This window comes from Centroberyx gerrardi, chromosome 2 (assembly GCF_048128805.1).
Source record: "Centroberyx gerrardi isolate f3 chromosome 2, fCenGer3.hap1.cur.20231027, whole genome shotgun sequence".
In the NCBI taxonomy this organism is placed as follows: Eukaryota; Metazoa; Chordata; class Actinopteri; order Beryciformes; family Berycidae; genus Centroberyx; species Centroberyx gerrardi.
The window spans coordinates 26,227,072-26,243,277 of NC_135998.1; the positions used below are offsets into that span (position 1 = coordinate 26,227,072).

At 45.5% G+C, this 16,206-nt stretch overlaps 1 protein-coding gene across 2 annotated transcripts in view; it reads left to right on the forward strand.

Annotated features, from left to right (window-relative positions):
- The window catches only part of lhfpl2a (LHFPL tetraspan subfamily member 2a), a 32,728-nt gene that overhangs the window by 4,692 nt on the left and 11,830 nt on the right, over positions 1-16,206 (forward strand). The window contains exon 2 of one of the 2 annotated variants that reach the window (XM_071901760.2): positions 7,173-7,245. The gene's annotated coding sequence lies outside the window, so the exon portion shown is untranslated. Of the gene's footprint in view, positions 1-7,172; positions 7,246-14,068; positions 14,138-16,206 lie in introns of those variants that run through there. The other variant, XM_071901761.2, reaches the window with a different exon arrangement.

Consider the following 16,206-nt stretch of genomic DNA (forward strand, 5'->3'; position numbering starts at 1 on the left):
GAAACCATGGAAACCCTATTTTAGTTTAGATTGGCAGGCTGTCACCGGTCATTATTACCATGCTGCGCCCTGGTAGCCAGAGCGCACCAGTAGGACCAACTGTCATAACGGTCTCTCTTTCTCTCTCTTTCTCAGCATCCCTCCCCTTGGCAGACTAAGTTTTACCAGCAGTGACTCATGCAAACTATAAGGCAGTTCACTGAGGTGTTCGACTCCTGTTCTCTGAGAGATTTCCACCAGCAAGTCTGGTATTTACAGTGACAGTGTGAATGGATATATTCCACTATATAGGCCATGAAGAATTAGTGATATCAAAGAAGTTATGTTTCTGGGTTCCATGCTCTCCCTTACCTATATGCACCGTGTTTTACTTCTTATACCCTCATTATGATGTAAAAGCTATTGTTTCGTTGCTGAAACCTCAGGGTCTTTGTTTTGATTGACTGTTTTCACCAATCTTCACTCTCTGACTGGGAGCCAAAGGCCCTGGTCACTGTGCAAAGGTCTGCTTAATGGTCTGTGCAGCTGTGAATTGATTTGTAGCATTAGGACTCTCCAGGGCGGCTCCAGGTGAGTGTGACTGCTCCACTAGACTTGGCTGGGATAATGTTACCACACCTGTGGGACCACACACACACCCACACGCACACACACACACACACACACACACACACACACACACACACGCACACTCACACATTAATACAAAGATTAACCTGATACAAGAGACTAGTTTTTATTTTCCATAGCATTTCTTTCCAGAGGGTAAACTCAGAGCTTTCACACAATAAGAAAGAGACAATCAGGCTTGAGTCTTGGCTCCGTCTTTAGATACGATCATGTAACATGAAACAATACACCCCAAAGCCCCAGTGCTCGTACCCCACTGATATGAACAGACCTAATTGAATTTAACTGGAATTTGCCAGGCTAGTTATCCCAGCCACAGGCTAGTCAACAGATGCATCCTGTCTGATTCCATCTCAGGTATGATCAACACTGATATGCTTCCAGTTAAACAAACAAAGAAAAACTGACACGATTTCAGATTCACCTCAAGCTCAACTCCCCTCCCTCCCTCCTTGAACTCCCTTCATAACTTCTCTATTGTCTGCACTCGCTTTACTCCACTTCTGCCAGTAAGTCTTCCTGTGCAACAATAGTTCGCTGCGGTTGTGAAGCTATCTGCAGCCATCAAAGTGCTTACATTTTTTTTTGTTTTTTTCATGAGAAAGAGCTCTGCTGCTTTGCATTTCAAGCAATATCTCTTTCCCAGTATCTCTATATGGCTGTGTTTGCTGCTTGCTTGACTCGTGTTTAGGCCTTCAGCACTGCAAAGCTGTTCTTCATAAAATATGCTTACTTGCTTTTGGTTAGCCTTTGAAAGGAGAATGCAGGGAATGAGGTATTTCTTTGTTTGCTGTTGTCATTTGGGCCGCCCTCAACAGCCAAGCGGTATTTGCCATCTTAAGGCAGCGAGGATTACACTGTCCTTCATTGCATGGAGTGGGAGAAGGAGAGTAAACATAGGCATGAGAAGATGGAATCACAGAGAGCAGTAATAATAGTGGAGGGAGACAGAGAGAGCGGCCATAAAGGAAAAGGAGTTTCAGAGAGAAGGAGAAAGGGGAGATTAAAAGGCAGAGAGCGAAAGCAGAAAATAAGAGAGAGAGAAAGAGAGAGAGAGAGGGAGAGGGAGAGGGTAATGCTTTGTTTCACAATTAACTGGAGCGGTCCAGGGTCAGACATCTGTGATCCATCTCCCAGGGGCAGGCGTCTGGAGCTGCCTTTGTACCCTCTCTCCCCCCCCCCCTCCCTCTACTTCCCTCCCTCGCTCTCTCAATCCCTGTCTGCTCCTGTGTGCTCAGCCCCTCTCCCAGCTCCGCTCCCTCCCCTCTGACAAGCCCACTAGCTGCCCAAAAGATCATTTATGGTGAGGGGAAACCTCTTTTTAAATAGCTGTTTGTGCCTGTTTGGTCTGCATCTGTCCATCCATCCACTTATCTGACAACTTACATGTATAGGAGAGTTGCAGTTCCAGGTGGTTTGGTTACCAGTCCCCAGGTCATGTAAACACTATCTTATCCTCTGCTCTCTAGATGGTTAGGCACATTAAAGGACCCATTATGGCCTTTTTACTGTAGAGCCATCAGATTCCTGGGGGGAAATGGCCTGTGCTACTGGGAGGGAATCTGGATCACCGCAGGTTTACAAGCTCAGAGTAGACGCATCTCTTGACTGTTAAACAGGACTTTTGAACATGAGAGTGACTGCAGCACATGTACAGTTTTGAAAAGAGAGAGAGAGAGAGAGTGTCTGTGTGTGTGTGTGCGCTCTCACGTGAGTAACCCTTAGTCCCATTATGTTTGTCATCATGTCTGGGAGAGGCTTGGCTCACATCCAGACCAGAGAAATTACCCTCCTATTCTTATTAGAGAGCACTTATTATGCCCGTCTTTTGTCACAACACAGACCTGAAGGATCCCAGTCTAGGTGGGATTAGGTATCAAGAGCCCCCATCCCAACTGACAGGATAATGGTAGAGAAAATGAAAGTTTACGGGATGCAATTTATACAAAAAGCTATAGAATGATCAGATTTTGTTAAATGCTCGCTAAAAGTTTTCAAGATCTCAGCATCCAGTTCAGCTCATTGTCTTTCTAGCTCTCTCTGTATGTCGACATTTCAGGACGTCTATGTGAGAGTCCTGCTGCACTAACACTAGTTTACAGGTTGAATCACTGTGGTGACACAATATTGCCTTAAGGGCCCCAAACACACTCAGAACCATTTAGAAGTGATTTCCATCCCTATCCATTTCCCTTTTTTATCCCATTTGATGTTTTTACTTAATAGTACAGTTTTATTTTTGGCCAGTAATTAGAATTATAAACCGGACCTGGTTGAATAATGCTCTGCAGCCATGTGTTATGCTTCACATTGAGCTATTAGAGCAATCACTGCAAGGTGATGTCATCTCTGTGTGCTGTGTGCGGTCTGTGGTTCACAGGCAACACACACACACACACATACACACACACACATGCAGGCACACACAAGAGGAAATTGGATAGAGTGTGGATAATCATTGCATTAGTGCAGAGTGTGTAATCAAAGTACGCCTAAGGGAGTAAAACACACCTTGTGTTTTTACTTTACAGATGGTGTCCTTTCTTAATGGCCCAGCTTGTGCTGCAGTGTAAAGTGTTTATCGTGGAAGTGAAAAGGGATGTGTGTTTGTGTCAGAGGGAATTAGGGGCTAACTGAGGAGTTCTAGTTGGACGTTAGTGGCATGATGTCATCGAGAAGGGGCATATTTTTGCTGAGGATCAATTTCCATGTACAGACCACTGTTAAAAGACAACCGGCAACAACTAATCTCTTTTAACAGCAAAATCTTTTTTTTCTCACTCTATTTCATAGTTTGAACCAGTGCTGTTCTTTTCACTTGAAATATAAATTCACAGTCTAAAGTGAAGCATGTACAACGGCTGTTCTAAACTGTCTTTATGAGACTCCCAGGTCTCCCAGTCGTAGTCTTGCTCCATCAGACAGGTCCAGCTCGCACCCAAACCCAAACGGAAGCTGCAGAGGCACCAGAAACCCGAAGGTTTTTCCTCTTCTCTTTGAAGAGCTCCTGGCAAGACTTTCAAAGCTCCTCTGTCTCAGCACTGGCTCCTAAAATAATGTGTGGTAAATGTAATACAGCTGCCCAGCTGAGTGGGAACAGGCCACGGTTATTATTCTCAACAACAATAATTGCTTGTATTTGTACTTTTTATGTTTCAGCATTTTGTTATTCTCCCCATACATTTTACATGTCGGTGTGTAGTATCGCTAACTTCCACTCGCATGTCCTTTCCTTCCTCCTTATTGAAAAAATGTTACGCTTTTGTCCCACATGTATGATAGAACTGTGCTGTCGCTGAATGGACATAGTCAGTGTGCTAGCTGTATAAAAATGATCCAAAGACATAGATGAAACACACAGAGCTACACAGAGAGCACAATGACAAGGTAACCATTGGTCAAGTCTGTTTTGTATTGTATAAATAGACACCAGCTGTAATGCCCATTCAGTTCCAGTCAGAAGATAGGGGCTTATTTAACACAGCTCACACTGACAATGCATTGTGTTTCTATAAACTCAGAAACAGATGTTCCTGCAAGGTTTATGACAATAAATGCAGTTTTTTACTCTTTTACACCCTTTCATTAGAAGTTTACATGTTATATTTGCCCTTTCAGATCGCAGGGGCATTTTTACCAGGCTTTGGAGTGAGTCAGGCTATGTAATACTACTATGTAATACTCTGGCTATAAGGGTTTCAAATCTGTTTCTTTGTCACTTAGATCTCTCAACATTTTGTGAGACTTCAGGACTCTTCAAATATTTGTCCGACTCCTTCAGTGACCTCCTCGAAAGTGCTTGTTCAGCACTTCAGCGAAGTAGTGCAGCGTTGAAAGCCCGTTGCATTAGAGTGACCGGTGTTAGTGAGTGAATGGAGAGTGGATAGTGGGGAGTGGACGCTTCCCAACACCTGTGTTGTGTATGTTAGCCTGAGGGAACGGGGCTCCTGAGCTGGGTACTTTCACGTGAGTACTCTCTCTTCTCAATCTCACATGCCTCTCATTACTCTCCGGAGAGAGACAGAGTGGAGAGAAACGGAGAGGGAGAGAAAAAGAGAGGAGAGGATTGGAGGACGAATAGGAAACAGATGGAGACAGCGATGGAAGATGCAACATTTTCTGCAGAAGCTTCTATAGTCATTTCTTAGCCTCTCTCCTCCTCTTTTTTATGTGTGATTCTAAACTTTTTCTCCTCTCTTCTTCTATTTCCGTCCCTATCGGATTAATATATCAGTCCTGCGGGACCTTGCTGCATAATGTTAAAGATAACCTTGATTCAGGTTAAACAGCATACAGACCCCACCGCATGTCCAGCCTCAACACAGCTAGAGAAACACTTAAAAGCTGAAAGCACCCCCCCCCCCCCCCCCCAAGCCGTTCCTAGCCCGTTCCCAAAGCCCTTAAATGTTATAAGAAAGACCCCTTTGTGGTGGGCCAGGCCGCAGTGAACATGCCTGCAGACATCCCCCAGTCCCCACATAATAGCCTGCCTCAGTCCCCAGCTGTGGAACAGTTTCAACTGCACCACTCCAAACGCCAGCATCTAACATTGCTTTAGCTAAAAGAAATTGAGGACAGTGCCTCGTCTGGCTGAATGACTGCATTCTGCACTCCCAAGCGAAATGCATCTTTCTTGGCAGTGCTTTAAAGGGGGCAACTAGGTAACTGGATTGCAACACTTAGGGGAAAATCCCCTAGGCCATGGCAATTTGTCGTAATTTGCGTATCCAGTTCTGTAATTGGAAAATGCCCAACAAGAATTTACACGGCCGAGGTTCATCTGAGGGCTACGATAGGGCTACATAAAGAAATAGCAGAAACAACATTGAACATGATTGAACATTAAACATGACTTTATGATAAGGCATTGCTCTAGAGGCCTGTGTTCATTCTAGTCAGTATGTTGTTTATTATTGTAGCAGCGTGGTGGAAATGATCCCAGTAAAGCTGCTGAGGGACTGATAGTTTAGACTGCAGCGTCGCACTGACTTAATTCACACCTACCTGGCAGCTGCTGTGTGAAACCCGTATCAACGTGTTTTATCATCTTATTCCATGGCTTTTGTCACAGAATCCTGCTTGTTTTTCCACTGTTCATAAAATTGATGCCGTTGAAATATAGTATGATCATACTATATTTCAATCCAAAAAAAAACCCCATTTCTCTCAGAGTATCACTTTCCACAAGAGTTTAAACAAAGTGTACGGGGGTTGGAACGACCTCAAGGCTATTTGTCCAAGACCTGCACCTGTGGGACAGGTTCGTGGTGATGTCAGCGTTGGGATGGTGGGTGTTTTGGGTGCACAAGCAGGGTGTCGTCAGATCCTAGCTGGTGCTTATGTGAGAAACTCTCTAGTGAAAACTCAGAGGGGTGCACTGATAAACCAACAGCATTATTGGTCAAATGTTATCACAGGAGCAGGATCCAGGGATGGGTTATGGGTAATAATCTTCTCTTGCCATTCCCTCTTTCACTGTCACATGTCATTCATCTATCTGCACACAGCTGCACAGTAGCTTCCTAGAAGCAATACCTAACAAATAAAACAAATTAAATTAACAAATTAAAGTTCTATGGTCAGCCACCAGTTACAGTCATATAATCTGGTCATTTTATTCTATGGGAGATGGTTTTTGTGACTGTCATCGCCCAAGGGCAGCTGAAGGATCTGCGGTCATTTTAACGTTACGACTATTGAGTATATTGAATTGTCCATTAACTGAGCTGAGTGCTTCTCTCTCCGGACGTTATCCACTAAAAGGCCTGAATAGTGCCGACTGAGAGGGAAAAGAGTCGGCCGTTAGTTAATGATCTGCAGTTTGACGTAGCTGTGCTGTGAGTGGGAAGGGGGCGGAGGTTCAGTATGTGTCCTGGATCTGCTGCTGAATGTCAACAGTCCTATTGACTTTCATTAGTTAATTCTAAAGGCATGCAGCGATATTGATTAGTTTCTTGCCACAATGGCTATATTAGTAGTAGCAGTAATGGTAGTAGTAGTGCTGCTAGCGTAAGTGTTATTATTTGTGTTATTTTGTAGTATTTGTATTATTATTAAAACATTGATATGTTGTTATTTATGGCATTTCTGCTTTATTAGACAGTATATGGTGGCGAGCAACAGAAATTCATATGTGACAAAGGACCCTTAAAACGCAACCCACATGACCTGCTTGGGTTATATAATGCACATACAGTATATTATATTTTGTCAAACATTATGCAACATTGCCACAGAGGCCTAGGTCAAATGAGGGATGCAGATATCAGTGTCTTCTTTTTTCTTCTCTTCTTTCATACGCTCTGTGAAACAGTTTAAATAATGTCTCCAGGTGCTATTGCCCCTCTCTGGCCCCCTCTGTCTCAAGTTTAGTTTGGAAAATCCCATCATAGCAAAGAGAAAAAGACCCTCATTTTTGTTGTGGAGCCAACAATGACCGAGCTGTTGTGGGCGTCCCGGTGCGCTCTCTGGAGACGGTATGGTTTCATGATTTAGGCTCGTCGTTGCCTCTTCCTAATGCATCATCCTTGTTGCTCCTGCAGGTTGTGAAGACAGAGGGCTTTCGCATCTCCTGGATTTAAGTCTCTGACTCTGGCACAAGATTCCACTCAAGAGGTTGGTATTGTATTTTCTATATGTACTGTTGACCTACAGCATAGTCACTCATACAGAAAAACACAAGACACAAGCAGATGACATGTAGCTCCCATATAGCAAATCCAATCAGGAAACGTATGACTCTCTTTGCTTGAAAGGAGTTGCTCAGACCAACAAAACAAATAGAGACATGGCTTCCTGCTTTTCTTGTTATGGTATTGGGTTCCTGGCACCTGTCAGTAACCAGTGGAAAGGCAGGCTGTTCCCATGGCCCTATTGTTCTGGGCAGGTGTTATCCCACACAGTTTTTTTTCCCCTTCTCTTTTAAATCATCTGCACTGCTGCCGCTGTATCGGTGCAGTGTCAGGAGAGTTAACCGAAGCTGAAACACAGCAGCACCTACGACATCCTCAAGCCCTTCACCCTCAAGTTCACTCACTGTTTTCATCGTCTGCCACGCTGACTCTGTAAAATCTGTCCCGTACAGTATATTTATCTGGACGCAGCAGGAATGGGGGGGGGGGGTGGGGGGTGGGATATGTTTTTCCAATATGGAGGAAAACAATGGAGTGAGAGATATTGACCGGGGGGCCACCTGTGAAGGTCATTTCAAAAGAGGAAACCCCCTAAGATAATAAACAGAATAATCGCTTGTCACTTTGCTCCTAAAATAGGGAGACTTCATGTGACGGGTCTCCTTCCTGTTATCTGAGGCTTGTTTTCCACCTAACCTCCTGTGTCTTTATATTGTGTATCAGACACATCCAAAGGGCGTCTACAGTGAAATTTAATCTGACTTTAACCTATGAAGTTAAAAAAACATTCTTATTTCTTATAATCAAGTAGGCAGTTTGGATACAAACATCAACCAAATAGCATAACTGTTTATTCTGTTTTTCTGTATCTTCCCATGCCAACTTTATCCCATACAGATTTTACGATGTGTATTAGTGTCAGTAGCTGTTATGTCTGAAGGGCACAATGGCGGCGTCGATGTTCACAGTGTTTCGGTATAATGTGACACGGACAGGTTTTTGTGTCAGACACCAGAATGAGAGGAGAGGCCTTCTATGGAAAGCGTGACTCTTACACCCATCTCTTTGTCCGCCAGTGAAAGCACTTCCACATCTCCCTCGCTCCCCCGAAACCAGCCTGACAATACCAACACGCTTCTTCATTTCTCCTCTTCCCACCGCTTCTTGCTGTCCTCGGCTTCTCCTTTCCCTCATTTGTCTCCATCCCTCCTCTCCTCACCTCCCACACATGCTGCTAATGTGTTTTGCCAAGAGTCAGAAAGCGGGGATGATATCACTTGATACTTTTATTATCCGAAACCCGAGAGTCCGGTGCCAGCTTACAACTCCCCCGTACCTCAGCGGTGCTTACTTTTGATTTGAGCGGAGTATCGGGTTAACCTGGCCGGAGTGCCCGCACAGCTCTGGGTCTGGCCCCCAGGGGCGTTTGGATAAAGCAGCCGGCAAGGTCTCAGCTTGCAGGGGAGCTTGTGTTATATTGTGCTATAGTGGGAACCTCAGTGGGAGCAGCAGGTCAGAGCCGCAGGGAAGTAGGGATTAAACTGCACTCATCCCAAGCACAAAACACAGGCAGAACAATGCTTCGCCCTCCAGAGAAGGGCCAAATACCATTCACTCAGCACAACTGAGCGAGACCGACTTATTTCCTGAGTCCAGGCTGGAAAACAGAAGCGTATTTTAGGGCAGTGAGGGGGGATTTGAGGTGGAAGGACTTTTCTCTTGCGAGCCCCCCTGCATTCATGGCCCCTGTGGCTATTTGCAGGGCTAAGGTGGGGCTGGAAATGGTTAAGTATAATGGAGACAGTGTTAGGCCTGAGGGCCCCAGACCTGCTGGTCTAACAGTGGGAAACGGAGCAGAAGTACTGGGGCTCCCTGGGCTCCCATTCCATCAGCAGCAAGACCTCCGTAGTCTGAGGAAAGAGGTGCAAAGAATGTAGCCCCTAATTTCTTCAAGTGATATTTCATTTTTTAACACAAGTACCTTGATTGAGTTCATGAAAAACACATCTGCAACATTAGGTTGCCCAGACGTCTGCAGCCACCAGTGTTCAGGCTTTAATGTAAATTTGTTTCTTAAAACGTCTGGGGCAGAAATGGGTCACATTTTGGACTAGGAGTGGAAAATGCATGCAAATTAGCGACACCACTTTGGATACCCAAGGACACAAGAAGTAGTACTTGGCTGCTCTTTAACTTATGCATGCTAAAAAGGGAAAATGTTCCCCTCAAGTGAAATATTTCTTTAAGCTTGAGGTTGAATGTGGAGTGGATAGTTCTGGAGCTTTGTTTGTAGGATCAGGATCCTTTTCTCCGAATTGAGTTGTTTTGGTTTCCACGACTGCATGATAAACGCTGCTAGTCGTGTTTGAGTTGTTACCTTGCTGGTATTGCTTTGTGAGAGCGCTGTGCCAGTGAGCTGGATGCTATCTCTGTTTTGTTTCTGTTCCTCAGCCTCTTTAATCCCCAGCTCAAATAGCCCCTTGCATTACAGCATGGCCTGAGATCTTAACTGCTCAGAGATGCCCTGCAGATGGAGTCACACTGAGGAAAAGAAACTTCCTTTTGTGGGGAACAGCAGAGAGAGATCTTTTCACAAGATGGCTATCCACTGAAACCCTCCCCGACCCTGTCCTGGCTGGCCACCCACTTTGAGGCCAGGCTGTGATGTGTCAGATGGTCTTTGTTTTCCATCACCCTCTTAACCTTCATGGCGTGGGCTCAGCGTTCGAGGGGTGTTATGATCAATATCACCTCCCCCTTCCTCCCCGGACCCACAGCTGAAGAATTACCCCTTCTACCAAAGTCTCTTCTCCTCCACCTCACCATCCAAAGTGGGAGTTGGGAAAGAAGAGACTGACACACAGCGCTGTGAGATTGTATAAACAGATGTTTCCAGGGGGAAATAATTGACCTCTTACACCGAGATCAAATGGAGGTGTGCATGCATGTGTGTACGTATGTGTATGTATTTTTGTGTGTGCAGGAACACACACTTCCATATGCATACATATGTACATTGGTATACAGTGTTTTTATTATGTTTTATGTATGTATTTGGACTAGACGGGACCCATGGGACGGATGAAATTGTTTTATTTTTTCCGCACACTGCCTGTTTCTCCACGACCCCTCCAGCCTCCCCTCTGAGTCAGAGGTGTTATGAGTCCTCGGTGCCGCTGCGGCAGACGTGTTCGCTCCTCACCTCTCGCAGGTGTATTCTCCGCTGACCAGCAGCAGTGGGACCCGTTCAGCGCAGAGGTCTCAACGCCGCTCTCCGTATTTCTCATGTTTCTTTCCCCTCCGTCTCTCTTTCCCACGCTCCCGTCTCCCTTCCACTGGAACGCCGTGTGGGGATTTCCTCACCTTCAACACAGCCGCGTGTTTACGCTCCAGCAGCACTCCTCTGAAAAGTTAATAAATTAGCAGATATGCTGCGCAGATACTCCCACGCTAAGATATGGTGAAGCACAACCACTGCTGCAGAAGCACTTAATGAACAGAAATGACGTGGCATCTGGGGAAATTTTGTCTCCTGACCTCCATTGACGTCATATTATATAAATGGATGGGTGTGAAAAATACAAATAAGATGTGAGGTTGTCAGGTAAGATATGAACATACACTATAGAAGAAAACAGTTGATGCAGCTTAACAATGAATCATACTCCCTTCAGCTTCCTCTATATTTACCTAATTACTTTTTACAGTTACAGCTCCAGCATTTCCAGCATCACTGAAATCATGAAATGAGATGGCACTGGGTATCACTCTCAGCCTGAGCTGCGGTTTGGACAATATATGGAGCTCTGTCGACTCACGCCTTTCCCCTGTGCATGTTTAACATCTGTCTCCGTCCGCCTGTTGACGGGGCTTACGCAGGCGTGGCCTTGAAATGGCCAGATGGTCGTAGCTGCTCCCTCGAGTGGGATTCAAAACTGAGCTCAGCCTTCTCTGATTGCATGGACTAGCAAATGTATAGTAGCAAAGACTCCACAAGATCCATATATCATCGTAGATCTGCATAGATACTGGCCTTGGTCACTGTTGTGGTCACTGGAGGAGAAGTGCTTGACATCTCCATAAGATAAAATGGATGCGGTGTTGGTGTTCGCTATCTACAGGCATCCATATGGCCTTGAGCTATGCCATCAGATACTGCGCCGGTCTAGGCATGTATTTGTTTGGCAGCCCAGAGAGTCCACCTAGTAATCTGCGTCTAATTTCTTTGCACAGCGAGCTGTCATTACTATTTTTCCTCGGCTGGAAACTCCATAGGCTCTCCTCGGAGCCTTCTAGACCAATCTTTCCATCTGTCCATCCGTCGCCTCCATCTTTCCATATGTCTGTCCTCGGCTCCCGTCACTTTCCACGGGGGCTTTTAAAAGGGAACCCTGGTTAGCCTCATCGGGGCTGGCCGGGCGGCGGAGTGACGTAACGCACGCAGGCACGGCTCTGATCTGAAACACATGCAGATTCGATAAAACCTTATTGAGATATCCGAAGCACGTCCGGGAATCATGTGTTGACACGAGCCAAAATAGAGTATTTAGTTCCTGTAGTATGAAATCAGTTCCTTCCTGCCTTGGTCTCAGCTTCATCAAACAATAGGACTTTGGCACACCTGAATATTCTGGCTCACAGGTGAATAGACAGAGAAAAATCTTTGCTCTACTGGCATAACTTTCCTTTACATTATCAAGATTTATGCTATAGACCCATAGGGCTAGTTCTTGACAGATATTATTTATATGCAGCCTTTAACCTCTGCACAGTGTCTCTCCAGTTTTATTTTCTGATTCTGGGTGGTGAATCTGAAAATGATGGTTCTTTGGTGCTTCATGTCCATACCTTGGCTATATATACTACTGTATACTACTATAGACCTTGTACTGTGGTTTGGGAAGTAGCTAATATGAAAAATATTGCATTGTATTGTTATTGGGATGTGGAGCCTGCAACAAAAGGAAGGAAAACAGACAAACGTGTTTAGGCCTAACTGTATTTTTTCTTAATTCAGACCTTAGTTAAATTGATTTATTTTCAACCTCTTGTCTCACACACAACTTTCTTTCCTTTGTTTTTACCCTGCTTTGCTTCAAGCCCATCCGCTCCCTTTAGATCTATATGATACCACTGATTGGAGTCTGACAAGGAAAGATGAACGATCTCCAGTCCACAGCCAGACTCTGCTGAGTGCTCTGCTCAGTCCGTCTGAATGATGCTTTAGCCTGCTGCGTGTTTGCGCGCGTCCGTGTCAGTGCGTCCATGCGTGCGTACGTGCGTACGTGCGTGTGCGCTGCTATGTTTAGGGCTGCTGAGGATATTTCTGCGCCGTCTTCTTCTGATCTTTCGCTCTTTGATGTGAGGGCCTGTGCTGTGTCTTAAGATCCCGAGGCTGCCAGGAGAAATCACCCGGAGCATCTTCCCTCCGGCCCCAGCAGCACCGCTAGCTCTCCATTATCCTCCCCGACCTGTAAGACGATATGTTGTCGGTGTCCGCCTGATCTGTATCTGTGTCTGAGTCGGCACAGCGAACCTCTTAACGGCGCACCAGGCCTTCCACACAAATCACAAACATTATGTGGGAAACTAGGCCGGCTCGCAGTGAGCGATACTGCTTAGAACATAACAACAGTGAGCAAAAAACAGCTAATTGAGGAGGAATTTAGAAGGATTTTAGAGTGCTGTTGTTTTGCTGGGAACTGCAATAAAAGCTTGGAGTTTTTGTGATATTCTAGACATTGTAGGGAGGCTTTTAAAATGGTCCATTAACCTCTCCCATCCGATTCATAGCAATAGGATGAGGACAAGTTGCTGGAATTTATTGGAACTGGGTGAAAGGAGAACTTTTATTAGGCCTGGGATAAGAGCAGCTGTGTCATAGGAACTATTTTGAACTGTTCATAGACTTACATTCAAGCCGATAAGAAAGGCGTCTTCCTCAGCCTTCTCCACGCTGGGTTCATGTGTCTGGCCTATCAGCTTCTCTTCCTGTTTGAGTCGGCTTCTTTCCCCCGTCTTCATATGGAACTCATTTGTCTCCCCTGTGAGAGCGAACACAAAGTCAGACTGCTGCTGTAGCTGACTACAGCGCTCGCTGAATGCTGCTGTATAAGCAACCCCGGGATACTTTGCTCCCATCAGCCATAAAGCTAATCTATTAGACTGTAAACCATCTACTCTATCAGTCAGTTAAGTAGGCATCTAGGCAGCTATCTAATCCGCCAGTCAGTCAGTCAGCTGTCTGATGTTGACTGAGGCTCAAATGGGAATGTAACATGGTCTGTGTGTGTTGTGGTCCATATATTGGTTATTAGTGGCAGCCACCAGACCCAGCCCCATGTATGTGTATGTGACTCTGTGGTGAGTTTTGAGTGTTTTGAGTGAAAATGCGATCCTCATTTAAGCTAATATTAAGATGGGGGGCCTTGGCTGAATGAAGGGGCATAGAGAGAGCAGCGAAAAGGGAGTGAGAGGGTGAGAGAAATTGAGTGCGAAACCGAGAAAGGGAGTGAGAGACATGACCGACAAATGGAAAGAGAGAGAGAGAGAGAGGCAGAGAGGGAGAAATAGACCGGTAGACACACACAGAGAGAGAGAGAGAGAGAGAGAGACCCTCTGCAGTTCCAGCTCTTGTTATTTTAACCCAGATTCAGCACTGAAATATGGCCGCCATGTGGACCCTCTCAAGAAGTGTGGCCTCAGTGTCAGCCTAACCAATCAGAGTAGACTTGCAGTCCGGGAGGAGGGCTCGGGGGAGGGGCTACGAGCCAGAGTCTGCATGAGGCATTAAGTGTATGAGCAGAGGGGGAGAGTCAGAGCAAATAAGCCACATCTCCAAGAGAGCTGGACTAACCGCAGACCAATGGAGACAGGTTGGACTATTTTCTTCCTATTTTCACACAAATGAGAAAACATGCGGGAAAGGTTCTGCATTAATTTCCCACCTGCCTGCTTCGGTGAGTCACTGAGCGAACACTTCTAGTGCAACTCGGTTACTTACTCATACGAATCGGCAGCTGGTTTCCTATCTAAGGTTCAGCAGGACAGATGACTGATGTAATGGGATGTAAATATTATGTTCCTCTCATGAATCACGACCTTTGCTGGACCAGTACAGTGCTCCATGATGCTCAGCGGTTGCACAGTAGTGTCAGGAAAGATTGGCTCCCCTTGCTGTGGAAAGGCTGAGTATGGAGTCCTTTTGTTATTGGCTGCTGTTATTATTACTGTAAGGGTCTACAGTTTTCCTTAACTGATGACAAGGCCAATAACAATACTGTACTCTAATGCCGACACTGGGAGAGAAAAAAAGACTGTAATACCAGCTGCATGCCCATAATAAGAACATATACTATTTCTCTGGTTTTGTTATACTTGGCTTTATTTACATTAATTCATTTACTAAGCATTATTGATTTCTACTGACCTGATGACAATTATAAGACAGTTGTAGAGTTTCTCCATGTGTCTTATCTTATTAGACTAGACAGTCCCATGGTCCTATTCTGACAGTGTGACTGGACTTGTCCACTCCTCTCCTGTATTTACATCCAAAGGCTGGAGGGGCTTCTCCTCATTCAGACACATCCACACAGATTACAATGAGCACTCCCTTTGTTTTGTTATTCTTTAATCTGCTTTTGAATGCTATGAGATTGTTATTTTTGTTGTTATTGAAGATGTAATAGACTATTCAGTATTGCTATTCAGTGCTGCTTTTTTCAGAAGGCAAAGAGAAGCATGGGTTGGAAATGTCGGGATCCCCAAAAACCTTCAACTTTCTGTGAGTTTTGTTGTTGGGCTCCACATTAGGTGGTAGAAGTTACACAGTAATCTTTACCTGATGTGTTTAGCGCTCTCTCCTGACATTCCCGCAGCGCGTGGACCGGCCAGATATTGACCTCACAGCTGCTCCCCCAGCCTTCGCCCACTGCCCCGGCTCTCACCGGCCGCTCTCCACGGTGACGCTCGCTCCGGCCGCGGCATTTCCATAGATATGTAGATTGTTTCCTGTCAGTGGCAGCGTGGAAAGGCGCTTCCTGCTGTTTTGTTGCTTTGATAAGAGAAAGGCTGGGTGGACACTTTAAACAGGGGTTGTGTTTTTTTTTTGGTGTTTGCATGTGTGTCAATGGCGTGTTTGATGGTGTTGACTCTATGACTCGGGCATCTTTGGGGCCTCGGGAATATAACAGACCATTGATCATTGGTTAGTCCTGACCTTAAACCTCTCAACAAAAAACATTGATCCTTTCTGCGAAGTCCACCCAGGCCAGTGAGTACGGGGGGGGGGGGGGGTCTAACTATGGAGATGCTCCATTCAGTTTTTATTATAGTTCGAGATGTCACTGTCTTTAAGCCCTGGGTTACTGACTCACACTTTGGGGTGCTTGTGCAGGTGGTAGGGAGTCTTATATGTGTGTTTGTGGGTGGGTGGGTGCATGGGGGGTGGGGAGAGTAAACTCCACTGTGTGTGTGTGTGTGTAATCTTAGCCTTAAGTAATCCTTGGTCTTCCCCCTGGTTTCTGAGAAAGGATAATGGACATCATAAATCCACCCAGAGTCTTGCACATATTTATAGGCGACCCTGCTCCACTCAGTCTTCGGAAACTTCTTTCCATGATAACCACTCAAATGTCTGGTCTGGTCTGGTCTGGGAACGGTGAACAGAACTCCATTGTACACAGACAGGAGACTATGACAAATACAAATAGATGTAGATTACCGTCCAGACTTGTCCTTGATCTGCTGCCCCCATTCAGCCATGCTTCTTCCCACCTCTCTGACAAAGTGAGACCCATAGGTAGGTGTAACCAGCCCGCATGTGACACACACACACACACACGCACACGCACACACACAAACACATTGCAATCAAGCCCCCCTGCCAGTACAGGTCAGAGGTCAAGTGTCCAGGTCTTCAAAGCGGCTTACTCAACTCCGA